At 40.6% G+C, this 25,878-nt stretch overlaps 1 protein-coding gene and 1 non-coding gene across 4 annotated transcripts in view; both read left to right on the forward strand.

The window, feature by feature from the left end:
• MACROD2 (mono-ADP ribosylhydrolase 2) overlaps window positions 1-25,878 on the forward strand; it is an 840,112-nt gene that overhangs the window by 357,601 nt on the left and 456,633 nt on the right. The window lies entirely within an intron of this gene.
• On the forward strand, window positions 17,481-17,671 carry LOC127473478 (U2 spliceosomal RNA). Its single transcript, XR_007905470.1, has one exon. It is a non-coding gene; the product is annotated as a U2 spliceosomal RNA (small nuclear RNA).

Raw genomic sequence — 25,878 nt, forward strand, 5'->3', positions numbered from 1 at the left:
AGGCTCAAATACTGAAGAGAAAATATTCCTGTGAGAATTTATCTTGCACTTAGTGTAGATTTTAAGCTCTGGTTAACAAAACCGTAGTGCCTTTTGCAGCACAGCAGCTCCTCAAGCCATACACATTCCCTCTTTTCAAGACATTCCACTGCAAAGGATTTTTTTTCTCTTCTTTTTGTTGTTGGTTTTTTTTTTTTTTTTTGTTTCTATGTCGTTTAGTCTGTTCTTTGTTCTGAAAATGTGGAGTGTGGTATGTTTCAATTCCTTTGCTCCCTGGAAATGTTAAAACCATTTGCTGTTCTAACTGATCCCTGCTTGGAGTGTTTCATTACTGACGCAATCTCGAGGTGAGCATTATAAAGTGAAGTATTATTCTTGATCTCACTGCGAAGCGGTAGGGAGTCAAACTGCAGGCAGTCAATGTCAAAATCGCCTTTTCTAAAGGATTTTTCCTTTTTTTTTTTTTTTTTTTTTCCCAGAGTGAGGGTGAAGTGCATTTAAGGCTGTGTTTGCTGATCTTGAAGCTTGGGATGTAACAAGTAAAATGACAGAAAAATATGACCTTGCAAAGAATGAGAGGAATAAAATCTACATGAGCTTTGGGAATAATGGAAATGAGGCACAGCCCAAATGGATGAGACCTTTAAAGGTTGCCTTTCTCTTCAAAAAGGTTTTTGATACAATATGAAGCTTCTAACAAACCCTTAAGAAAAGACAATTATGGTACTATCCATAGAACTCAGAATTCAAGGTGTTCAGACCGGCTGCAGTTTGACAACCATAGAAACCATTTCCCATTTAATCTATTTAACAGGAATGAAAGAGTGTTTTCTTGCTCTTAGTATGTAGAATATTTAGTCATTAATTTGATTTTATACTGTTTTCACTGCTGAGATTTGAGCATATTGTGGAAAATTAATCATCTTAGCATGTACCATACTTATGAAGTATTGATTTGCCTTTTCCAGTTACAGAAAATTATACCTTTTCTCCCTCTTAAATTGAATTTATTTTGTCAGAGGAGTTAGACTGGAAAATGCTGCATGAAAAGCCAGTATTTTGAAAAGTGGGGTGTATTGAGTGGATTTTTTGAAACTAATTTGAAATATTTTGGGCAGCCTTCTTTCACTGCCTCCTCTTGTAATGTTTCAATCCCCAAAGAAATTTCACGTTGCACCTTCAGCCCTTACAGAATGAGGAGAGGTTACTATTGTTTCACCATGTTCAAAGCTTCTTCTTCTGCCCCCTGCCTTCATGTAACTGAACTGATGTTTTCTTTCCTTTCCTTCTGGAGTGACTGGAAAAGGGAAAGAGAGATGGGGTTGGGAAGGAGGTTGGTTGGTTTGGTATGTGGGGTTTGCTCTGGTTGGATTTAGTAGTTTTGGGTTCTGTACTTTTAGTGTATCTTTGGTGGAAAAACATACATGTTCTCTTTAATTTTCCTGTTGAATTTTTGCTTTCTAAGCCTCTTGACACCTCTCATAACTGGCACCAGCCACACGTTGGTGCTCTTCTTGCACCTCCTCTTGTTATTACTCTGCTTATGCAAGTAATGAACCCTCCCTCTCCCCCCACCTCCATGCTGTGCTTTTCCTTCCTCCTTTTCCTCCAGACCTCACTTGTGATTTCTATAGCTGACGTATGAATGCTCAGAATTTCCAAACAGCTGTAATCAGCCATTTGTCAAGGTGTGCATGAACCAACGAGCCTGCTCGCTGCAGCTACATCCTTCCCTTGCTCTGCTGACACACCACAAAATTATCCTCTTAGCTCAAAGAATGAGAAAAGTCCCACAGCAACAGAAGCACGTCGGCGTAATATATAAAAACCCCATTGTGTGCATCCACCCTTCCCCCCCACAACGTGGAGCTGTTTTTCCCTTTCATCCGTGTTTCTGAAGGCAATAAAGGCTTTGTCCACCAGCAGTTATAAATATCTGGTGTGCCACACCCCCAGTTCAGGGCTATTATGCTTAGGCTTCCAGGGCTGGAACCCCAGGAGGCATTTTCAGGTATATTCTCCATCCAGCTCAAGCAGTTCTCATCACCCCAGAAATGTCTTTCTTTGGCTCGTAGGACAGAAGAATGAGCTCCCTTCAGAGCTTAATAGACCTCTGCTTCACACGGCAGCTGAAGGGGTGCTGAGGTAGTGTAATGAGAGCACAGGCAATCCTAGTTGGAAGTAAAATGCGTTTTCTCTGTGATGTGCTCAACCTTTTCTGCCCCGGGGCTTAAAAACTGAAATCGACTCTTTAATTTAGTGCTTCCCTCCTGTACACCGAGATGCCGCTAATGATTGGAGAGAGTTAACAAGAGGGTAGCAAAAATGATGTGTCAGATGTGTCTGAAACCATAAAAATTCTAGAGGCAAGACAATTTGAGTCATGTCAATGGATTTTTGAAAATATAATTTTCTATCTACTGGAGGCCAAGGAAGAGAACATATTGAGTTCATTTGTGTCGCAGTATTTTTGCAAACACCTTATTAAATCAAACTGGAAGTAAAGATTCGTTTTAACCACAGCTAGTGTGCTATTGCCCTCACTTCTTTAGAATGGCAAAATAAAATAATTTTCAAGTTTAAAAAGAGTCTAAAAAAGTCCAAAGCAGAGACATATTTTGCTGGGTTTTTTTCTGTGGTTTTTTTTTCTTTTTTTTTCCTTTTTTTTTTTATTCAGTAGAAGCAGTGCTCTCGGGAAAAAGGCTGGAATTTGTGATTCACCAGTTCAATTGTTCTTACAAATGTGTCATTCGTGTCAGTTCTTCTGATTTTTTTTCTTTTTCTTTTTTTCTTTTTCCCCATGAGCTTCTACTGGGCAAGCTTGCCATGCGTCATGAGTGCAAGGGCACATGTTTCAAAGAGATTAATATCCATTTCCAGAAGCATGGCAGTTTCTTATGATTTGTGATTCATAGAGGTGGCTATTTACACCATCTAAAAATGTTGAATAGGGCATCTATTATTTAACCTGTCTAATTTTTCTTTAAATGCTGCAAAGAAGTTCATTTATTCAGTAAGATAGTTGCTTTTCCTGACACTTTAACATCTGTTTCCAAATGATATCTTCAGCTCTGCAGCAAAACTTAAATCTACTTTGGAGTTGGAAGCTAATGCGTGTTAGCAATAGCATACGATGCAATTTTAAGCTGTTCATGTGTATTTAAAATAAGATTGATTTACACTAGTTACTTTCCCAGGGAAGTTCAACTTAAACTAATTCTTAATGATCCAAAGGCATTTAAAACTGGTTCATAAAATCCTCAATCAAAACCACAAAACTTGGAAATCTTTCAAACCCAGTTTACTCCAGCATTACTGTCACGGCTGAAAAAGCCCAGTTTCCTGACAATTGTTTGGTCAGCTTGGTTTTTATTTTCTTGATATTGCTTTTACTCAGCTCACAAACTGAGATGGAAAAACACATTACTGCAATATATTCTTTTGGTCCAAATCAGCTGGAGCTGCACTTGGGAAGATGGATTTATCAGAGAGTAGGTGTGTTTTTTAACACTGCAACTAAGAGTAAATCCCAAACTTGTCTGTTACACACCTGAGTGCCACACATCTATTTGAGATGTGCCATAGTGCCTGGCCCCTAACTGGTCCCTGGCTGGCTTTAGCTGTATTGGCCCAGCTCAGGAAACAGTCCTGAACTCATCAGGAGAGTAGATTTTTCTTTATCCTTTTTTTTTTTTTTTTTAAAGAACTGTGCTTTTGGCAGCTGCTCCCATCTCTTTATGGGGCTTCTGTTTGTCTGGACATTATATCTACTCTCTGTCTTCTTCCAGTTGGGAAGAGAGCCTTTTCAGCTGCAGCAAAACCTCCATTTATTTTGGAGTGGGAAAGAGAAAGGAAGAGAATGAAAAGGCAGCTAATTGGGCAAGAGATGATATAAGCTTTTCTCCTGCACTGGCTGATGGACGATCATTATTGCAAGCTCTGTGTTTGGAGAGGATATTGCAGAGGTATGGACACTCAGCACAGTGCTTTGGGAGAACCTCTTGCCTGGGAAACTCCCCAGGTCCTTCCTTGTGACCTGCAGAGGGGCTGAATCTGTGCTGTGTTGTGGCTGGTGCTTTACAGATCTGCGGCGTGATGAAAATGGAGCCAAACATCCCATTAGACCCCGTTGTCAGGGCAAAGTGAGAAGTGTATCGGTGCTATCCGATTAACAGCACAGTAAATTGAATCTGTTAAGTCTAAACAACATTTGCTTTGGTCCCCAATTTTGAGCATACCTTTATTATTTGTAATGGATTGAAGCTGACAGGAGATTTGTGTAAGAAGATTTTACAGAATTCTAATGAGAATGAGCCCTTTGTCAGCGCGCGACAAAATCCTGAATCATTCACAGAATTTAAGATGGTGTTAGTGTTATCCAAGATTATTTACAGAATATTTTTAAATGGCTAAATGTTTCTTTGTTGTGTATTGTAGACATTTGTGGGCTTATATGTGGTCTGGATGAGTGAATATACTGTCAGTAACCTGGCAGGAGCTTGGGAGGGCTGTGTGGGGGCAGAGGCGGGCACTGCACTCTGTGCTGGGAAGGGCAGAGGCACAGGTGAGAGAATCACAGAATATTCCAAGTTGGAATCATGATCATCAAGTCTAACTCCTGGTTCTGTGCAGGACACCCGAGGAGTCACACCATGTGCCAAGCAGTATCATCCAAACGCTTCTTGAACTCTGTCAGGCTTGGTGCTGTGACCACTCCCTGGGGATCCTGTTCCAGTGTCCAACTATCCTCTGGGAGAAAAAACCTCCCCTGACACAGCCTCAGGCCATTCCCTCTGGTTCTGTCACTGGTGACCACAGAGAAGAAATCAGTGCCTGCCCCTCTTTTTCCCCTCAGGAGGAAGTTGTAGACTGGGATGAGTTCTCCCCTCAGTCTCCTCTTCTGCAGGCTGAACAGACCGAGTGACCTCAGCCACTCCTCATATGGCCCCTCAAGGCCCTTCACCATTTTTCTTGCCCTCTTTTGGATGCTCTCTAATGGTTTAATATCTTCCTTATATTGTGGTGCCCTAAACTGCCACAGTATTCAAGGTGAGGCCACACCTCACCAGGACAATCCCCTCCCTTGACCAGCTGAGGATGCTGTGCCTGATGCCCCCAGGACAGGGTTGGCCCTTCTGGCTGCCAGGGCACTGCTGACTCAGGTTCAACTTGCCATCTACCAGGACCCTCAGGCCCCTTTCTGTGGCCAGGTGAGAGCTGTCTAAACCTAAAGGGAGGAAGCAGAAACTCTTGAGGTCCTTTCCACATTGCTGCCACACCTTCTGCAGTGGCTTCTTGTCTGTCAGGTCAGCCAGCAGCAGGTCACAGCCTCATCCGTCTCCTGTCCTGGGCCCTGGACACTTAGCAGCCCATGAGCCTTTCCCTGAGGAAAAGGCAGCACCAGAGATACAATGTAGTTGAGGTATTCCATGGCCATTCCTGCACACACTTGCTCCTCTCCCAGCAGTCTCAGGTGTGCAGTAACCACGAGGCTGACTCCTGTCTGAGGGGGTAATTGCAATATCCTGTGTGTAGGCGTGAGCAGATGTAAACTTATACAAGGGCAAGAAATACTGCATGGAGTATTTAATCCTTATTACGTACTTAGCCTGTTTTCAATACCTTTCTCAAGGCCCTTTTTCTGCTCTCTTGGAGCATATGGGCACTGCTGAAATAATATATTGAGGAGGAAACAGAATTTATCCGCTGCCTCAGTAGTGGGCTTCAATTTCTGGGGTTTGTAGGCTTGTATAAAATTTATCTTATCAGTGTCTCGTGATCTGATGACTGTTTAGTAATAATGGTCACCCACACAGTGCGCCGGGACGCCACGCTGCTTGGTAATGAGCACTCCTGGAGTTCTGTGAAGGCCCCAATTAATCATCATAGTGCCAATTAAAAAGGCCATTAGAAATACTGTCCGTGGCCATCAATCCTGCAGAGGTGTTCTTTCTCAAGAGGAGCACGTGTAATGCACTCAGATGTGCACACACATGCATACTTCTTCTTCCAGGTCGATGTGACCTGGCAGAGGGATTGGGTACAATGTATTGGCAGTGGCAATGAATTTATATTCTGTCTTGTATCATAGCTGTAGTTTTACATGCCAAATTTATTCCAATCTGCTAAATCTTACATCAGGTTTTCTCTAAGTGGCATAGAGTTCTTCATGTGGCACAGTCACGCTCAGGCTCTCTTTGGGGCTGCACTGCAGTATTATCTAGGTATAATTTTAAGGCCAACATTCATTAGATGCCTTCAGAACAGGGACTTTGTTGTCCCATAGTGTTCTTATTTTGTTTTTTTTATTAAGAAGCGGAGCTTATGCTTTGAGCAAGGGTTTGAAAATTCTTAAGGGGTTATGGTTTGGTTTTTTCTTGTAAAACATCTGACTAAGTTGTCCAAAGTTGCAGTGGGGAACTGGAAACCCCCACTGTCTCATACTGTGTTCTGTAGGAGGAATGGAGCTGGGTGGGACGGATCTGTAATAAGTGCATCTTTATCAAGAGTCTGCAATTGAACTCATGATTTTTCTCTGCTGTTAGCAAATGCTTTATGAAACACTGCAGCAGATATGTGTGCTATCGTCCTATTATCACAAAAGATAATCTTCTACCTCTGTCTTTTACTTCAGTAGTTTAGGTACCAGATTTTTGATAAGTGGATCTTGTAATTGATGATATGCCTGTCAGCACCAATGTGGGATATGAGTTTGGCTTTCTGTTTGACACAAGACTCTAAACAACCCATTTACATTTAAAAAATAATGATCCAAACAAACCAATTTCAATACTTTTTGCAGCTTCCAAATCCCAGAAATTATATACGGAGGCTACACATTAAGCTCAAAGAGTTATACTTGCACACTTTTTCTTAAGCCTTCTCTTTTGCTGTGATCATCATCATTTAGTTCTTAATAATGTGATCATAGAACTCAGAGGATTTTTTGGTTGCATAAGGTGACAGGGCTCTAGGAATCAGGCCGGTGCTGTGAAGGAGCTCCATGTCTCATTTAGTTGCTGAAATCCTGAGGTGGTAGTTGTGTGAAAGAAGAGATGAGCCCAATACTTGTCTTGTTGTGTGGCCACCATCCTCTCCTCCTGACATTCCCATTCCCAAAGGGAAGAGGCAGGGGTCTGGGCAACCACAGTTCCTGCAGCTACCACTGAAATCAGGGGAAGGACCCTCTGAACCCCATAAAATGCTAACAAGGGCTGAATACCCTTAGTGGGTGGACCTGCTGGCTTTTGCATGCAGGAATCTTGGAGTCAATTGACCTTCCTCTTGCTGTGCCCCCGTATCCCAGCTTTTATCCAGGAAACGATAAAATGCCTTTGTCAGACGGGAGTGGGAGAGTTTGCAAACAGTAAATAGCTTTGTTTTAAGTAGTCACATGCTGTGGTGCAGAGCACCAGGAAAACTTGATTATATTAAGCATTTTGCATTCAGAGCAAAATCCAGAAGAGTGTTACAAGACAGCCCGAAATCACAATGAGGCCAATTATTAACTAGTTTCCTTTCATTCAGTGAGAATCTGTGTTTGTAATTTATATGGGGTAGAGGGAAGATGCAGCTTGTGAACAAATGTTGGGAGTTTCAAAGGGTGAAATTTTAAATTAGTGTCATTGTCATAATAGGAACATGAAGCTTGTATCTGTTAAAAGCAAATTTAAAAATGAAGCCTCTTTCCTGCCCTTCAACTTAGAATCTTATGATTATCTTAAATCCCAAAATGTGGCTTCATTGTTCATTTCCTTTTTACCAGAATGTAAAATAACAGGAGCTTGAGGTTTTAGTGTATTAAAAAAGAAGTAATCCCTTTTCATTATAACTTCTGGTACTGTTTTAATTAAAGGTATTAGGAGAACCGTCATGTGTGACACATTTTAAAATTCTTGTACAGTGTGCTACAGAGTATCTAGGAAGGGGATTATGTACATAACTTGTTCACTCACAGTGAAGTAGACCAGATTTTTTTAATTCTTCACTGTTTATCACCTGCAACTTGATCGTGAATATTTACGTGGCTAAGAGGAAGAGTAAGAGTGTCTTTGTGTGTGTGTTCTTTGCAGCTCATAACATATCAAGGCTGTTTTTAGCAAAGTTGTGTTGTTTGTTCAGATTGAAAGAAACCTCATTAAAGAAAGCTACTTAAAATTTTGACAAACAGTTACAGAAAAGATGAAGAAAATTATTTCCCTTGTTTTATGAGTAGCTTTCTTTTTTTCTGGTTTCACCTCACCACCTTTCCCCACGTCCCTACCAAATATGCCCTCATAGTGTTTCTCAGCATGTATTTGTATGTGCCACCTTCAGCAAAGGATTTTGGAGATTCACTCCATGGCCCTTGGAATCTGTTGGAATCATATGGTGTTACCTGCCTGCCCCAGTGGCGAGGTCGTACCCTTCTGCAAATTCCCAGTATTTAAGAAGGTAATCCAGCAGAATTTCTCTGATCTGATGACTGATGTTTTATGCCATTGTTATCTCTTATCTCCTAGAGTTTGCCCAGTGTCACTACCCTGTAAAACTGTGTCTAAACTATTTTACTGCAGTGATGATGAGTGGTACACAGTGATGGATGAAAATTGCACTGGTTGCGGTTTAGAGTGAAAAATCTTGGGTTTTAACCTCCAACATTTTGAATGAGAGGAGGATGGAGGAAACAATTTGTCCCCAGAAATTTCACTGTAACTTTTTCTGGCATAAATATTGAGAAGTGTAAAGTGTGTAAGCTTCTAGAAGGATGTTTTAAAAGTCGAGTGGTGCTTCCACCCACTCCTGAGCATCCCTGTAAGCCAGGAGTTCCCCCACTTTAACAGCTGCCAGTGCAGCTGACCTGGGTTTCAATGGAAAGAGCTTGTTGATTGATGTTTAAACAAAATGTTGATTTGTTTACGTGCCATGTGGTCCCAGTGGACTTGCTTAGATCACCAGATGCCTTGAAAAGCTGAAGTTTTTGACAATTATAAGGAATTTGTGCAGTTTTTCTGTTTGTCTTTTGTACTATTGTCTCCCTCCAGCAGATCTGATTCACTTGTAAGGTGGCTTTCAGTAGGTCTTTCAGCTTTCATATTCAATTAAAAAAAAAGTTAAATAGGTGTCAAAATTCAGCTGCAGTTACTGAATATAAGCACCTAAAGCAGTTATTAGGTGAGGCAGGGTTATTGTTCAGAGAGAAAAGTATCCCCCTGAAATAACAGCATGTGTTGGCTTTTCTGCTGGGATGAGAGGAAGAGTTGTGTCTCACCTAATTACAGGGTGGCTGTGGCCTAATTGCTTTTACCCAAACAATTAACATCCATTCAGGAATGTGGGTGTTCCTTGCACGTTTTCCCCCAGATGAATGCTTCTCAAATTTAGTTACAATAATACAATAAATCCAAATTTATATCGCTGTGAACATACGAAAGGGAGCATAAAATAAATTCATACTTATTCCCATCTGTGCTTGGTACAAGCCTTGATATACTCGTAATGAATATTAGGTCCAAGTGTTTCATCAAACCCTAAATTCTGTCATTTCTTATTGCGCAAAAGCAAAGTCTTTATCTTGCAAGTATTTGAAGATTTATAGAGTCCATGTGAAGAAATTTCTGCCCATTGATGCACATTATTAATGAATGCCTCCAGTTCATTTGGGATTTTTGTACGTAGGAAACAGTATTAATAGACTGGTGTGTGTTAATTTGTCTGAAGTGCCTGCAACAGTATTTACTTAAGTGCAGATGTCCCGTGGAGATTTTGCAGTGCCAACACTTCAGCAGAGCGCCCAAGGTGAAATTTTATAAGTTATCTGGAGGGTGTCTCAACCTCAGTTGTAACATTAACCAACTGCATCAAACATAATGCAAATAATAGAATTATTTGCAAAGTTCCTATGGATAAGTGGTTGTTATAATTAGTATTTGTTGAGGGGATATGAGATGCTAAATCTGAAAGGGCTCAAAAGGGTGCAGTGCGTGAGCTGACATGTCACTCTGTGGATTGTGTCATTCTGCTGCACCATCGAATTGCTCCAAGAACAGAATATATTTTGAATAACAGAATATATCTTTGTCAAAGTGCCCTCACTTAGATGTTTTCACTCTCTCTACTCGAGAATGTGGGATGCAGACAGAGGCACACTCTGTTCCTCAGATATCTCAGAAGACAGAGCTGGAGTCCCTGTAATTTTTGATTTCATGGCCATTGTAATCTCCCTCAGTTATTAGCAGTGTGACACCCATCAGGAGCAGGTTTTGCAGCACTTTCGGTCACTGAGTGAACTGAAACTCTTGGGTTGACAGCAGATTTCCGAGAAGCCCAGAAAGCCCTGTGGGAACTGGTTTAAAATCCCAGATAAAATGAAGGAACGACCCCCAAGGTGTCAAGTGTCCCTCCAGTGAATCTGAGCACACTTTTCATTTCCTTGTCAGTGGGAAGAAAACGGAGCCGCTTCCCTGAGAAAGTGAAAGAAATGCTGTGTAACAGCCTTTTGCAGGAGAGGTGAGGTCCTCTCCCACAGGAAGCAGGAGAGCAAAGCTGGTGTCTGTCACCTTCCTCCCCTCCACAGCTGCACATTAAACATAGGATGCTGTGGGTAGAGGGGCAGGCAACAAGTAAGTGGGGTAAACAAATAGCTCTTACTGAGTTAATTCCCATTATTCCTTCTGAGAAACCAAGGAGACCCTCTGATAATTCACTGGTGAAAACATTATGTACAGTTTTTACCACCTCATGCATTTTCTTTTGATATGTTGGGCAAAGTGAACAAGCGTAAAATTGAAGCAGGGACAGAAGAGGGGAGGAGAAAAGGAAGGGCAAGTCCTAGGGAGCGAGTCCTACAATGCCAGCCCTTAAAGCCTAGAAAAATGCTGTTTAAAACTGCTGAGTACGGAAGCAAACCTCGCCTGGGTCAGCTTTCCAGCGTGACAGCAATAAACATACGGCCAGTATCCAACCCGACAGCAGAGCCGTTCAGGAATACAAATCCTGGGAATGCTCTGTTCTGCTTATGCACCAGAAATGTGATCCGTGAGCTGGGACTTCCCTGACAACCCGCTGTCTCTCCCATTTCATGAGCTTCTTCCATGGGAAACACAGCCTTTCCAATCCCACGGGAGGAGACAGCCTCTGTCTCCGCGGTCCTATTTACAACCCGTGCATTCTGTGAACCGCACCGTGTGTTTGGGATTTGTTATGGGATGCACTGGGACCAAACATGTCACAGGCAGACTTGTTATGGATGAAACCCCGTTGACAGGAAGGATTAGCTGCAACAGGGAGATAAAAACAAGAAGTCATGTTTTTTGAGGGTGATTGTGGTGCAAAATTTTGATTATTTATTGGGTGAGAAGATAGTCAGGGCTTTGTGTTATTAGAGATTCTGTACCCGAGGAAACTGGCAGTAGTTTCAGCCTGGTGCTGCCAAACTGTACTCCAGAATCTGAGGTTTCATATGAAAAGGGGGGGGGGGGGGAGGGAAGCAAAACAAACAGAAAACCCTCTATACCCTGCAGCTGCAGGGAAAGTGCTCAGAAACTCACTGTGACCAGGGTTGTATTCTTGTCTTGAGTCAGCAATCAGCTTGAAGCAATACCTTTGAGAAGAGCGAACTGTGCTGGTCATTTCAATGCATGTGAGCTATGAAGCCTGACATGTTTACACAGCAGCCTGCTCCTTTTGGGGCTTCTTTTTGTGAAAACCTCAATGTTATGCATGCTGTTGGAGAATGTGTTTTCTTGGGGCAGAAGAAGAGAATCAGAAAGAAGGTCTATTATTTGTCATGTAAATAAGAAGTAATGTTAAAAGTGCCTTCCTCTCTTCTTCTCTCCCCACCCCATACACCAAAAAAAAAAAAAAGGAAGAAAAAAAGGGGAAAAAAAAATGCAAGCAACTTTTCAAATTGTGGAGAAACAAGGGCTATTTTCTTTGCCCGCCAGAAAAAGCTTTAGTCACATCCGGACTCTTGAAAAAATCAAAACAAACCCCCCTTCTTCCTACTAACCCCTACATTCTCTGTAGCACCATATGCCCTAACTTACAATTATCCAGCTTTTCATACATTCCACTTCTGCCCTGACAGCTATACAGTGTACAACAGTTGCACAGAGTCAGAAGGCAAATCTGTGAGGCACAAAGAATAAAGAGTTTGGTGCCAGTTTAAAACAAATGTAGTGAATATGGAAGTAAATAACTATATAAAGCTGGATACTGATGGTGTTTTTCATTTCTGTGTGTCTGCCTAAACCTCCTGTCTCCAGTTTACCTACACAGTACTGTGCATTTCCATTTTCACATTAGCTTTGCTGAATTTATGTAAAGCAGGCTGCAAAATGGAGGGGATTGTGTACCTCCTGCTCATGATCACCCCAAGGAACCTGTTAATCAGTGGAACTATTGTATGGTTACATGGCTCACATCATGTTTGAGCATTGGGGCTCAACAAGAGAAAAGCTCTGTAATTGCTAACAATTAGTACTGGCTAAGCCTCACAAGGTTTACTTAAGAGTCCCCTCACGTCAAATTCGTATCCAAAGCGTATCTGAAGTATCTAAACCATTTAAGAATCGGGGAGGTAATACCTTGTCATTGTATGAGGCAGAAGACCTGTGTATGAAAGGGCAAGGGGATTTTGAAATAATTACTGGCTCTGCATTTAATTTGAGTCAATGAAAATGCCAGAATGATTGAAGTGTTTATGCTGAAGATCAAGGAGTTAGATTGGAATAGGGTAATCAAAACCAGGGGCATCTCTCTTTAAGTTTTTTAATATTTCTCAGGGAAGAGATAATGGAGGACTATGAGAGTACAGCAAGGGGAGTGTTGGAAGGAAAATCAGGATCAGAGGTCACACCTGTGTGAAGCAATGGCTTGAAAATGACAGGTAAAAATAGAAATAGGCTTCACTTGGCAGTGATGAATGGGTTCCTTGACCTGAGGAGGAAGACTAGAGGTGTCTTGGAGACGGTAATTTGATAGTGGCAATTACAGGTGAAAAAGTTAACCGGTAAAAATATGATGGAAAAAATGACTGCACCTAATTAGCCATGGTGCTCATGCCCCTGGGCCTTGATTACTTGAGTAGCTGTGGTTTTCTAAAGCCACGACTGGAATACTTTGTTTGCCATTTTTCCATACATTGGTGTGATTCTTGCATCCCTATTTGCTCCACCTGTTCCCAGTATGCCTTCTACTTTGTCTATGCTTTCCTTATCTTTGGTGCTGGAATATTCTGCATGACTCACCCTCATCTTTCCTCTGACACCACAAAACTGACCTTGTAAAGTGGATAAACTGCTGGGCCTGGCTCATAGAGTCAATATTGCTAAACCTGGGACTGTATGTTTAGTTACCACGACGTGGGAGGTGGGAATCAGTCATATCTTGCTCACACATCTCTTGTATCCCAAGGGCAGGAAAACATTTGCCAATGGCCTATAGCTGTGCCTCTCTGCAAGCAATAAATGCCAAGAGTCTTGTCAGCTTTTTACATACTAAGGCAAAAAGCACGTTATGGGACTGTTGGCTGCCTCAGTTCAAACATGAGGCTTGGATTTTGAGGTTAGTAGAGGTCTGCTTGCTAAAGAGAGGTTCTGATCAAGATGAATTATGAAAATGGCAATAAATACCACATTTTAAAAGGTAATAAACTGATATTAATGTTGAAGGCTGATCTTAGCAAACATTATCAGCAGCCTGAACCACCTACCTTTATGCACCTTCCTCCTCAGCATGAGGAGCCAAAGCAGCCCTGAGTCCCACAGTGATTTCCTAAAGGGCCAAGGAGTCGAATGTGCTTCACAGGCACCATGTTCATGGGGTTTGTTCCCTTGTGTGTAGGTTTCAGTTGTATCTGGCCACGTAAGTTCCTCATATACATGTGATACTGATCCATTTCTCAGCTAAAAGTACCGAGCACGTTGCAGTTTAGGATGCTGCAGTTAATTGTGTTTGGGCACCATGATGCCAAGTTTTGTTTTGGAATATGGTGGATGGAAATTCGGAAAAAATAGTGAAATGCCATGTTTAGCATAGTTCTCTCCTTCCACAGTTCTTTGTAAAAATGTAGCAAAGATCTCTTCTAAAGAGTTGAGGTGAAAATAAATAACATTTCCTACGTCAGATTGGGGTTTGATTGCTTGCACACCCAGTCAGGAGTTACCAGTTACTTGCCGAGTTCTGGTTTCTGCACTATCATACACCAGCTTGGAGACTGTCAAATCCAGTGACCCCTTAGGCGAGCACTCATGTCTCTAGTTCTCCCTCTTCCCCCTTTCCTGGACCTGAAGTTTGATTAGTGTTTAGACATTGCTTTGAGATAATGATAATGTGCCTTTTAATTAGCATCAATATTTCTAGTCTTTTGGGGAATAATAATGCGCTTCCTTTTTACTCCTTGACTGTTGACAGATGGCTACTTATTAAACATCATTAAATTCTGATATCAATCATTTTTGTGCTTTATAAAATATGCTCATCGTTTAAAGGAAATGACATCTATAGGAGGGAGATTTTCCACACGGATTATGTAGACTTTGATGCAGTGCTGCAGCAGCCTTTGGTGGAGGGAGGCCTTGTTTCTTAAGACATTACAAGTATAATCTCCAAGGCCTTGTTAACTTGTCATTTCAGTGTATATGTGCATGCTAAAGGCAGCTCTTGTCTAGAAGTGGCCCGAATGTTTTTGAGACAAAGCCACTATTTAAAGGTTTAGAAACATGAACTTTTGAGAAGCCTGTGGTTACATGCAGAAAACATTTCATGCATTTACACAGGAATCCATATTGTGTGTGGCTCTGTGAATGCCATGGAAAAGTGAAGATGGATTCCTGTACATTATTTGCAGCAAGGCTTTATTTGACTTGATGCATTCTTGGCAGGAGCCTCCAATTTGTTACTTGTGAAACTTTGTTTAATGGGTACAATTACGATCTGCATTGTGCCCTTGCTCATCTTAATAGCAGTATTAATTTGCAGGAAGGGACAAAAATCATCTTGTGGAGTTATCAAGCGGTGTTTAGGCTTTCTGAATGCTAATTAATTCAGAGCTCAAATGCTGTACCTGCTGTTTAAAAGGCTGGCAGCTTGTATTCATCACCTGAGTGACAGCTGTTCCTAGCCTTTTTTGCTCTTAAAAAAAGGAGTGGGGAAGATTAACTCCTTCCATGCTAATGACTGCCATATTGAGGTAACAATTCTGTTCACCATTTAAATTTAAAAAAAAATTTCCTCTAACAGATTGGCTGACTTTTACAGTGTATTAGAGAAAGGATTGGTGACTGTATGTTGTTAAGAGAGATTGCTAAACATTTCTCCATTACACGGTTTGTTTTTCTGGGCAGGGAAAAAAAAACCCAGTCTCTCTGACATTTGATGCCAAAACCAGATCCTCCGTGTAAGCCAAAAGAGAAAGAATTAAAATATTGTTAAGTCAGACTTGAACATTTACAGTGGAATCTGAAGAATTTTTCTCTTGGAGTCAAATCCTTTTTTATAATATTTACTGTCAAGAAAATATTTATTAGTTGCAATTCAATTAAATGTTCACTTAAGCCATTTAAATGTCACACAAAATAGTAAAGAACAGTTTTATATTTTATATCCTGCATTCAAAGCTCATTGAGTTGTTCTTTATTGAACTAAACTCCCCCAGACTAGGAAGAAGTGTTTATCTTTGGTAATAAAAAAGAGACTTTAAAGGCATACAGGTAATTTAATTTAATTTAATCTGAGAAAAAGTATCAACTGGTACAATGCAGATGTTCATATCCAAGTTTGAGAGGATTACAGAGTTTACCTGACTGATTGAGGAAGTGAGATCTAATGTTGGATTACGTTCCTTCTTTTTCACAGTGGAACTTTGAGCTAAAATATATATGTTTGCTCCACTTCTCCATTCCCTCCTGCCCCAAATCAAAACATTTTAATTACACTACCTTTTCTTTTTGGAGGAAACATGAGGCAAATCAACAGTTGTCTCATGTCAAAGGGTATTGCTGAACTACTGACACCAAACAAAATTCCACAAAAGTTAGGATTTTAGGGTAAATCCAAAGGTTTTTTCTTACTTTGAAGACTTATAAAGTCTGGTATGTGTTTTGCTACATAAGTATTTCAGAATTACAGATGTGCAGCAGATATGTCACAATAATACAAAATTTTCCTTTGCATTTTGGGGGCCCTGTATCTTTAGGGAAACTCGGGGTGGACTTGGCTAAAGCCTCTGGGCTTTGATTCTGCTCACATTGGGTTTTCCACATTCTGATTCAGTAAATCTCATTAGGCACATGTTTAACTTCAGCATTCACCTATAGTTCTGTTGACTTCAATAGCAAATTAAGCACATGCTTAAATGTTGTTCAGAGCCCTAGGGAAAGGTGATTAAACCCAAGAACAAAGCTCTGCTATTAAAATATTTTAACTCATTAAAATCCAGTAGATTTGCTGATACTGATTCACTGAAGACTTTTGAAAGCAAAACAATTACCTTATAGTTGGCTGACTCCCTTGTGCAGCTTGGAGCAGCAACATCAGTATATTAGCTGGGTATTTCTGCTGTGACAATGCATTTCCTTTTACTTTTGACCTGCTGTTGTATTCTCACAGATAATTAGTGATTATAATGAGTGATTGAAAATATAATTGGAAATAAAAAGGTTTCCAAACCTGTTTACCAAGTATTCTTGAAAATGAAAATAATTTTTAAGAAATTGTTGTCTTGTTCCGAGTTACTCAAATATCTCTTGTTATTATTTGTTAACTTCAAAAGGTGCTTTTAGTTTCCATACACAGGGATGTTTTTTTTAAGCTTTAGCAGTATTGATGTAGTACTCTTTGTGTGTGGACTTCTTCTATGTTAATTTACAGTGGAGTTTGATACAGAGTAATTAAAAATCATGCTTTAGCAACACTGAGATGTTGTCTTTGAATTAGCGTGCAAGATGCTCTAATGAGTCCAGCAAGGATTAAGAACATTCACTGCAGTATTTAGTTCTGGTTTTAATTTTTTATTTATTAAAAAGTCCCTCAACTTTCTAGAATTTTGTGAAATACTTTCCATAGGGGAGATGTGTTTCTAAAATAACCCCATTAGGATTCAGAAGGCAGAAGATTCCTTAATAGTTTGGAGCAGGGGATGTAGGGGCAGCAGAAGGTTGGAGATTAGAGGGAAGTTTTGGGTGTTTTCTCTTTTTATTTAGTTTATTGTAGAGGAAATACTCAGATCAAGACTGGGGTATTTTGGGAGGCTGGACACGGCGTCATTAGCTCTCCCGAGTTCCTGTCCAGGAACAGTTCCTGTGTGTGCAAAATCATGAGTTCGCTGAGGTCCTGGAGTGAGTTATTTGGGGTCTGCAGTCTGTCTGCAGCTTCTTGAAATAAATCTGAGTGCTAAAGCTCCGTAATTGTCGCTACCGCGGTGTTAAAATCTTGGGATGATTCAGTCTCAGCATGTGCACTGAGTCAGACCCAGAAACCACCGACTCTGCTGATTCGTGTTTGCCTCTTGACCTTTTGGCAAAGATCAAGTGCAGCATATGTTTTTATCAGTTTAATATCTGTTATGTCCTCAACTGGAGGATTTTATATTAAATGAGTTTGGGGACTGGGAAATGTACTCGGAGCTTACGCCATCCCTTCCATGCGTGAAGCTGGCGATTGCTGTGTTTTCTAGGATGGTGTGAAAAGAAAAAGGAAAAAAAAAAAGCAACGAGTCCCCTAATGACCATAAAATAGTGCGAAGGGAAGAGCAGGAGCAGAGCAAGCATAGATTATGCCTCTTCGCAATATTCTCTTAATCTCCACCAATTTTCAGCTCAGGGGGTTCCCGAGCCTCTATAAAACCCCAGTAAAAATAAAATAAAATAGCACGTCTTGATGGTATTTTAGTCTTGTTTTCAGTGTCTTGTCAACCCATATTAATATCCATTTTGCCATGTCCAGTATTATAACATCAGATTAGCACCCTCAGGACTGGGCAATACTTTGTACCTCCTGGATACAGTGAGCCTACACTTGCTCTCATCCTTGTTGAACAGCAGGTTCTTGCATCACTGGTGCTCTTTATTTTCATTGACCACTCTAGTTGCTTTTTTTCTGAAAAATGAGATAAAACAGCAATCAGAAATAACTGCAGAGTCCAAAAGAGAAGAAATGTACTGCAAGATAGTTAGAGGGTACATATGGGATTTGTATGGGTTTGATTGGGTTTGATTGAAGACCGTCAGAAAGAAACAGATGCGGTCGGTATCTTTGAGGAAACCTGGTTTAGACACAAGCATTTCCAATATACAAATAGGCCAAAAACTGGGGAAAGCTGGTGTTCCCTTGAACGTTTTTGATTGATTAAATATCAGCTTAATGCATTCTATAAACTGGAGGTCCAGAGTTGCTCCTACGTGGCGCAGTCAATGGGTGGCCAATGGGAGCTGGTTTTGTTTGACCTGTGACGGAGTCACCGCCGAGGTCCGTGTAATGCAGCAGGTGATGACAAGCGTGGTTTATGACATCTTTTGAACCAGAATCAAGCCACTAAAGGCCAAGCTGATGTGACAGGGTGAAAACTGGGAGTTGTATTAGGAGCAAAATGAATACAATTTGGGTGGAGAGTGATCAAAATCATTTCTAGATGACATAAGAGTTTGACCTTTCAAGGGTTTTTTAATAAGTACGTGAAGTAATACAGAAAGGAGGAACCTTTGTCATTGTAAATTAGTGTCCTTGAGTTAAGTCTCATTACCAAGACACCTTCACTTTTTTAATTATTTGACCTGCCATGGTTAATAAAAGGGAAGCTAATTCGGTGTGACATTTTTGGTGGTAGCTTGGTGCCCTACCAACTTAATTGCAGGAAAATAAAATAATAGTTCCCAAAAAAATCCCATACTTTAGGTTCCAGGCTTTTGGAGTTGGCTGATGATTTATAAGTCATTATTTATGGCCTCAGTATTTCAATTAGGGCACGTTGAGTAAAGCTGATGTTGGGGGAGTGGCATTAAGTGTTTGTTGATTGTAACTATTTTAGTGATGAAAAATATTAAATTTTAATTATTTAATATTTCTGTTTAGAACAACAACAAAAAAGGAGTATCTGCAAGATAGAAATGCACTGCAGCAAAATGCCGTCTTATTACTATGCGTGCTATGGTGCTTACAGGTTATTGTCAATATACAATGTCTACTGGCAAGGAAGCTTTTGTTTGTCATGGGAACAAAATGATTGCTCCTCATTTTTCTAGACTGCTGAGTTCTTTAAGCGAAAAAGCATTTTGATCCTGGGATAAATATTGATTCTCTCTTTTCTCTCTCTGAGAAAATTAATTTAGTGTGAGTTGTATGCACCCAGGTGAGGTGAGGGCAGCTCAGGGACCTCACAGGCTACTTAAACCTGTGACATTGGTCACATTCAAGAAGTGGCTTCATTACCCCTAGGTCAGCATATACATGCTGGTGCTTTTGGAGAGTGTCTCCTGGGGCAGAGCAAGGGAGGATTCATGGACCACTATATCATCTAGTCACTCATGGGGCTCTAGCAATAGGATCACAGGCTTTCTTTTTTTCTATCCAAAAAGTAGTACCATCTATCTGCCTTCTTTCCTGTCCACCTCCCCCTCCTGAGTGGTCCTGGACCCTAAACTCAGGTGGTCTAGGTGAGACCATGGGCCCTAAGAAATCCTCTTCACAGTGCAGTGGGAAAAAAGTAAAGAGGTTGGCAATAGCCAAGTCTTCTCTGTATAAACATACTGAAAACATGGAAGAGAGAATGCATAATGTTGAGATAATGGATGGGAATATGTTTACAAAACTGAGCATCCACTGATTCTTCCACTCTTAGCTGACTTGGGGCATCCTTGGAGGGGGGCTCAGTGGCATATCCTTGATACACAGACTGAAAGAATTGGCAAGACCAACAGAAAGAGCTGGACAGATTTCTCTAAAGAATTGCAGTCTTCCACTTCCCTCTCTTTGCAGCTCTCTTAAGAGGCCACTGTTTGAGAAACCTCTGAGCCTTTGCAGATGGCCACATGTTCCTGCTACTATCACAGTGTGTGATATCAATCTGTGTCCATGTGCATCCCTACTAGATTCAAAGCATAAATCCATGTTATTGTGGAAACTATGTCACACAAGTGCAAAATTTCTGCTGCCCCAGCTTCGAATTTAACTCTCATTAGTCAGTTGACAGTTAGACCAGAATTGATGGGTTCCCTTTGGAGAGTGAAACCTACGGGGTCTTGTTTTCACCATTACAAAAGCAACAATTAGCATTCTGAGGTATTATTTTAGTGGAGTTTATTGCAACACCTCAAGCTTTGGTATCTATAAAGTCTGTGTGAGCTTCTGACATGTTGAATCACTGGATATCATTGTGAAAGTATTTTTTGATGTTTATATCCTGTACACTGGTCTTTGTATTACAGCACTGGCCATTTCCTTAGTAGAATGTTTTGAAGAGATGAAGAAAAATAGAAAAGGATAAGAAAATGTTAGGGATTGTACACCTCTGGCACAATGTTAACTGTACATCTATGGTGCGGTGTTATCATACCTTTGTTCCAGAGTGAGTACTATTGAATTAATGTTGAAATCACATTTAATTTCATTTTTTATTTTTTACCCCTTTTATTATGTTTTAAAAAAACCTCCACCACAATGAGAAAACAAACAAAAATGAGCTCTAACATATAACTTACTTCTTCTGTGCCTCAGAAGGCACAATCCTGCCATTGACTTTCTGAAAACAATTAAGATTGTTTGAGAAGGCTTTAAGCTAAAACAGGGACTTTCATATGGCCTGTATTACCTCTCCTCCTGGGAATGCATTTTCTTAAAGTGACGATTTATGAGATTCAATACTAATGTCAAACTTGGTTCTGCTGTGTGAAGAAACATAATTAAAACACCAGAATAGCAGAACATGAGCAACAGAACATTGTTGAACTTGTAGATATTTCCACATAGGTGATGTAAAATTCGATGGAACAGTGATATGACTGTTTGAGGCATGTCCGTGTGAGATGTAAGAAAAACAAGCCTAAAGCAACTTTGCTATTTCCCTCAGAAGGATTTTATCCAGAGAGGAAGATGCAATATTTATGTGCAATATCAGCTGCGTATTTTTAGAATAATTTTAAATTCCTTTATGGTAAGTCTCTGTGTGATTAGGGAATAGATACAAATCAGATGAGGTAACAGTTTGTCCCATTTGTGTGAAGTGGTCTTCCAGGATAAAATTACAATTTATTTCCTTCTAAATGCGGTATTCATTTGGGAGTAAATTAATTAAGGCTGAGCAGATAAGTATCTGCTGTCGTTCTGCAGTCATGACATGGCAAGGCACTTGGTATCTCTGTGCAAAACTCATTTGTACATGAAAAAAAAATATGAAGTGCCTGTGCCTATTGTTTCTAGCGCTGTTACGTGATACTTTAAATAAATAACTTAATTCCATGTTCAACATGCCCAAAGGTATAGTATTTTATTATTGTTATTATTAGCCTAGATTGCGATAGTGTAACAGCTCTTTCCTCATTTGAGAGCTTCTCTCATGAGGCAGGAATGCAGTCTCTGCACTGGGCCCTACCTGGTTTACTGCTGTATCCGTGCTGTGCCCTGAACTAAAGAAGATGAACATGATGCAGATCAAGGATCAAGTGACTCTCAGCTCGGGGTTCCCTCAGTAATCCTCACGGCCAGGGAAGACCTTTTGGGAGGTGTTATCAGTGGGGTCATGATATGAATTGTTTAGTTACTCTGTACATGCTGGAAAACTGGATGGTTCCTTGTTTATCTTTGAGGGGACATCAAAAATTCACACAGAAGAAATGTTAAAGGCTGTCTGTGTTTGAAACGGTCCTTTAAGACAACAGAGAAGTGCACACAAGCTTTCCATCGGGCTGTAGCAGATCATTGGCTTGTTGTCTACATGTGTTTAAGCAAAATTGCTTTCTGTGCTTAGTCCAGTCAGACTGTGTCATTTTCTGTTGAATTATTTTTCTCTCTTAAATTAGGCTAATTGCAAAATGGCTTCACATAACAATATTGCCTGCAAAGGTATGTGTTTCCACATAGGTGTGAGGTGGATGGAAAATCAAGTGCTGAATCTTTTAGAAATGCTTCTGATTGCCATCTTCCAGCAGATATTATGAGAAATTATATAGCTGGAGCTTAATCATAAACTTTTCCCCTTCCTTACAGTACTGACATTTATTTTCTAGACAAACAGATGAATCTTAGATAATGAGTTGTTTTGATCACTTATGGTGTTAATGCAAAACCAAGGCCCATATATTTCGACCCTGTAGCTCTGAATTACCAGTAAAAGACTGAAAGCCTAAAAGCTGATGCTGTGCAAAGACTTACAAGCTACTCTAAAAGTTGCTCCATTTAGCAGGCTCCAGCCTGGGGTAACAAACCACTGCTGAGCCATGGGTGGCTGCATGTGGAGGAGTCTGCAGGGCAATCCATCATCCAGTGGACATCTGCTGGCACACAGCACTGGAGGCTGAATATTTAGTAACATTCCTTTTTTTTTAAAAGTGAAACTTTACCTGGCTCAGGCTCTTGCTGTGAGTGGAGTGGTAGCCTGTGATCCCCACAAGCCTGATTCCCACCAAGCTTTTAAGAGTGTTTCACAGCACTGTCTGCACTTCTAAATGTCTGATTGTCCAAATAGCCTCCATTAGAGCTTGAGGAGGAAATGTGGGTATGTGAAAAAAGGAAAGGATTGAACAGGGAGATGCTAAATATAGAAAATAGTATGGAAAACTCTGGTTGAAGCTGAGAATAATTATCTCTTCCACCTTTAGCATCCCTGTATTTCTGTATGAAGAGCAGTGTAAAGAAGCTTGGTGAGGGCTCCATGCATGTAAATCCCCAAGGCACAGGAATTTACGTCTGTGACATGTTTTTGGATACTGGAATGAGATTTTACTTCTGAGGTTGGCTTCCAATAGTCAGTTTAGGAAGCATGATGTTAAGTATTTCTCCTGGGAGCAGTATTAGAGTACATGTAATTCAGCTAAAGTAGCAAATTTAGTCCTTGAACCTTCTTGTTCCCCTGATCTTAAAAATATTTTGCTGTGTGTAGGGCTTTTTTAAAAAAAAAACCTAGATGTCTAACCCAAAGGCCACGTACAAGCCTTCAAGTTTAACCTTTTCATTTTGCTTGACACTGCAGAAGATGATAAGAGGGGAATGCTGTCAGACAGTTTACACAGAGGATGGAGAGTGGTGGTGGTGAAGGGGATAATGACTTTGGCTCTGATTTTCCTCCTCCCGCTGAACAAGGCATCTGTATTCTCTGCTGGGTGCAACCAGCCTGCAGGAAGCTTTCCTTTCTGCAAGCAACAAGTAAGTCAGCAGATCATCTGGGAAATTAAAGAGACACCAGAGCTGGACTTGTGATGATCTGGTTTTAGAGAAAACAAAAAGAAAGTGGATGGCTGGTGAAGGGGAATGGCGGGAAGAATGTGAGGGAGGACTTGGGTATGCTTCCGTCTGCAGAATTGTAGGCATAATACTGCAATGGTGTCTGGTGCCATGAGCCATAAGGATGGATCTTTGTCTTCCATTTCGTGCACAAAGGGGAGAGCTCAGTCAAAAATCAACTTGCAGCTGGGTGGCACTTCAGGAGGATCACTGACAGTAGTGAGGGAAGAAGACAGAGTGTTCCTGGGCTGAGATGAGCTGAAGCCTTCTCTTACCATATAATGGCTTATTATACCATTGCATTCAGGCAAATGTGTGCAGTGTAACAGTATGTCAATTATTTTATCTGGCAATCAGAACCTTCATTTTGTGCTGCAGAAACAAATGGCTTTTTCAATTGCTTTAATATGCTGTGTTCTTTAAATTAGCTGGTCTATAGGCAGCACACAAACAGCACCCTCCAATATTATTGCAGAAAATGAACAGCGTGTGTGATGCCTACACTCATCTGCAAGAGAAACTGCAGAGTGACATAGATTCTTGTGGTTTGCTTCCATATGAACAGCTCTGAGTAAGTGTCCGTTCTCAAGAAATGCACATTTGCTGCAGTGTGGCTCAGGGGAGGCTCCGTGTCTATTTGACATGCTCTCAGTGGAGAATTGCTTATCCATGCCTGATCCTGGTGGGTTTCACCTTCCTAAAGAAACTAGCATAGGTCAAAAGTTGGCAAGATGGATTGAAAAGTGCTTCCAGCTGATGGAAATGCTTTTGGTAACCAAGTGGGGGAATTTGAAATCTAATCTACTCTCAATGGAAAACCAGCAAATATTCCATGTTTCAACGTGAGCAAGCTATTCCAGTATCAAAGTGCTGACATACAAGAGTTTTTCAAATAACAGACTTGAATCAACTATTTTTGCACCAAATGACAAAGTATCTTCTTTAATGGCCTGTGATATGCTGAAAGAACTTCTTGTTTACGAGTTCACTGCAGTGCTAATGGCAGCACCTAGATGGGAGTGTCTCCCGACTCCCCTTCCTCCACCAGTTCTTACCTTTAGTGATTTTGGCATTCCAGATTTCTCATTTCTTTCCCTTTCTAAATTCTTAATATTTTCCCTTCTGTAGTGCAATCTTTCCCTCCTTTGCCTGAATAGTCAACATTTTCTAGTTTCTCATCCAAATTTCTTTTCCCTGTTTACTTTTTTCACTCCTGCCTGTTTGCCATGTTTAGGTTCTTCCATATGCCATTTCTTCACAAGTTGTTCCCATATTGTCCAATACTTTGGGGAAAACACACGTTCTCAGTTGTTACCTATTCCTCTGCAGGAAAGAGTAAGTGCTGTGAGCGTAGGACGAGAAGAGTGTGTCTTGTTGGGCAAAGATGATTTTATTCCTCCTTGATTTTCTTAGCTGCTTTTCTTTGCCTTCCATTCCTTCCATCTGTCTCTGACTGTAAGCAGAGTGTAAAGCAAAGGAAGGCCAAGTATCTGTTAGTTTTCCTGTTGAAATACAGAATAATGAGGGATGTGAGTCAGAAACTGAGTAACACTGGGCACAACAGCATAGAAGTGCTTTACATATATTATTTTTATAATTTTCCTTTATTCCTTTGTTTGTCCTTTTTTTCTCTTTGTATCTCTCCCAGCTCATGTATATAACTAATTCATGTATTATAGGAGATCTTTAATCAGAGATGCTTATCTTATCATCTCCCTGGAACAGGGGACTCCTTTGGTATAGGAATTGTACCAGGAATGCTAAGCTGCCCTTCATGGCTTTGCAGAGCTGATGAAACTCCTTGTTGTACCTATACTTGTGTATGTCCTCACCCTGCCCTTTGCACATCAAGGATTCAGAACTAAACAAGGCAAGGAGCCCTTACAGTTGTTTTGGTAAAATCTTTAAAAACAGAGTCAAACCCCGATTTCTTCTGACAAGGGCAATCAGCACTGACAGATTTCTGCAGTGCAGGAGCAATATTGCTTTGACTGTCTTGAGCAAATTCCCCCACTACCAACTGACTACTGAGATTAAGTGGAATTTCTAACAAATCCTGTTGCAATGGGTCAAGCACTGTCTCTCTAGTTGCACTTATTTGTTGCAAGCCTCAGTAGAGGTTTATTTTGACTCAGTCATTTTATGTTGCTTGGAATATTTTCCTTCTCTGCTATGGATAATGGATGACCACTTGGTTAATGTTTGACGGCAGTTACACCACACATCTCCCAAAGTTAAGTGTCCTTATGTCTTTATGCGAGAACTGACCTTCAGGGACAGTAAACATATTGTTTGGCAACAAGTTAATTACAGACTTTATCTTCCAAAAACATTCATGTCACGGTTTGGATAATTAAGATGTCCTTGCAAGTGAAAAAAAGTTCTTGAGTTATAGTAATGCTCCGATGTAGGTGTTAGAAACTGAAGTCACAACAGTATTATATGGGCTGTGTACTCATGTTATTT

The sequence above is a fragment of the Manacus candei genome, unplaced genomic scaffold (genome assembly GCF_025592945.1).
Source record: "Manacus candei isolate 608988 ecotype Guabito, Panama unplaced genomic scaffold, ASM2559294v1 h1tg000035l, whole genome shotgun sequence".
Taxonomy (NCBI): Eukaryota; Metazoa; Chordata; class Aves; order Passeriformes; family Pipridae; genus Manacus; species Manacus candei.